At 34.9% G+C, this 2,174-nt stretch overlaps 1 protein-coding gene across 1 annotated transcript in view; it reads left to right on the forward strand.

Annotated features, from left to right (window-relative positions):
* The first annotated feature begins 1,681 nt into the window (after window positions 1-1,681).
* olfml1 (olfactomedin-like 1) overlaps window positions 1,682-2,174 on the forward strand; it is an 18,432-nt gene continuing 17,939 nt past the window's right edge. The window contains exon 1 of the mRNA XM_014032902.1: window positions 1,682-1,702. The gene's annotated coding sequence lies outside the window, so the exon portion shown is untranslated. The remainder of the gene's footprint in view (window positions 1,703-2,174) is intronic.

Raw genomic sequence — 2,174 nt, forward strand, 5'->3', positions numbered from 1 at the left:
TTGCTTAAAATGTTTTAACATCAGTTTTAGAAATTTACATCATACATTTGCATTCTAAAAGATATAAACCATAAATGTTTGTGGGTTTCACAAATAACTTTGTCCACTTGGATTTTGTTTTATTTTACTTTATTTTTTTGTATTGATTGATTGATTGATTGATTGATTGATTGATTGATTGAACTAAGGTCTAATGTACCATAGCAGTATATTCAAATGAAAAAAAATAGTTTAAATGCACAGTTCATGTGCTGGAAAAAGAAAAAGATACCACTTTAGATTATAATAATATTATTTTTAGGGGGTAAAATCAAAATGAGTCAAAAATGACCATATGGAACTCTGAGGGTCAATGCTTGTGAGCTAACTGCTGCTCTGTTATCATAATAACTTTACTGGTTACTCAACATTACATCTTTAGATTTTGTACAGTGCCCTGAGAGGACGTTTGTTGTTTCCGCCTCCATCATCGGCCTCCTGCATTTGCAGACATCATCTACCAGCCTGGACCTTGAATATCAGGTACTAAATACCCGGGCCACTTTTTTGCCCCAGTCTGCCTCTGGGCATCACTATCCTCAACCTCTCCAGTAAGGTCCAAATGTTTTTATTTCTTTTGCTCAGAGTTCTGAATCATTCGAGCACAAACAAGTTTCTAAATGAAGAGATGGACCAGCGTTGAATCAACAAGAAAACTCAGCAACAAACTATTTTAAATTCGATTCCTGGGCAATTCGTTACAAGAAATGAACAAATTTATTCTTATTTGTTTGCAAAATTCTAATTAAAATGATGAATCATTGTGATACAAATTTTAATGTAATCGAGCATTATTAGATTTTTTTCATCTGAGTAATAATCCATTCCACAGAAAATAAACCATGTCTCTGGATTTAAAGGAAACCCTGAAGGTTTATATTATTGAAGAGCTGCAGTGTAAAGTTTCTAAAAATGGCATAATCTCAGTTATAATTCCAGCCTTTTAAAACAAGTCTTACGATGCTCATTAAACTACTTTCTTCTCAGTGTTTGTACGGAAAGCTTCAGCCCTTCTGGACAGTTCCTCCAGTGTCTGACACACCCTGTGAATTGAAAGCTTTTTTTAGGCTTAGAGTGAATTTATAATGTAATCTCAGCTGGAATTGAATTAGATTCTCCTATTAGGCATTCTCTGTCTGAACATCTGCTTTGAATCGTGTCTAATACAATAAAATTATCTATGAATCTTTTCAGTGGACGTCTTCCTGTCCCAGCTTTTTATTTTATTCAGGTTTTTTTCAAGCACACTTCTCCTTCGGGATATTCTTCTTCTCTTCCTCATGAATATACTCCTCTTAAGGTTTGATATTCCACCGTACTCACTTTAATATGCACATATTTTTTGTCTGTATCAGGAGAATATTTCTGTTTATACAGAAGATCATAAAAATAAGATATAACCTTTGAATCTTTTGCAGCTACCTAATATTAACCCATCAATAATACAGATTAAATATTATTGTTCTCTCTCTGTACCGTCCTGTAATTATCAGTTTAGTGAGAAATGTGCATCTTTAAATTTTCCCAGAGTCTGATCCTGAGGCATTCTCAGACCAAAGGAGACATTAAATCCCTGCAGCAGGTTCCAGGGCAGCACTTTAACACCTGCAGGGAGCTAACTCTGACAGGGAAACGTCTGGAGAAAAGCTGCTCTTCAATAAAGGTTTGGGAATTCAAGTATGTTTTTAATTAGAGGCTGACCGATACAGTCACCTAAATATATCAGGAAGGTGTGGAAAAAACGCAATGTATATGCAGCAGGTAAAATAAGTATTGAACACGTCAACATTTTTCTCAGTAAATATATCACTAGAGGTGCTAATGACATGAACTTTTCACCAGATGTTGGTAACAACCCAAGTGATCCATACATACAAAGAAATCAAACCATAAATGCCCAGAAATGAAGTTATTTGTAATAATGTGGAATGGCACAGGGAAAAAGTATTGAACACACTTACTGAAATTTATCTAATACTTTGTACAAAAGCCTTTGTTGGCAATGACAGCTTCAAGATGCCTCCTGCATGCACAAACTAGTGGCATGCATTGATTTTGGCCCATTCTTCCACACAAACAGTTTTCAAATCTTGAAGGTTTCCTGGACCTCTTCAATGAACTCTGATATTTAGTTC

Source organism: Austrofundulus limnaeus, unplaced genomic scaffold (genome assembly GCF_001266775.1).
Source record: "Austrofundulus limnaeus strain Quisiro unplaced genomic scaffold, Austrofundulus_limnaeus-1.0 Scaffold7, whole genome shotgun sequence".
Lineage (NCBI taxonomy): Eukaryota > Metazoa > Chordata > Actinopteri > Cyprinodontiformes > Rivulidae > Austrofundulus > Austrofundulus limnaeus.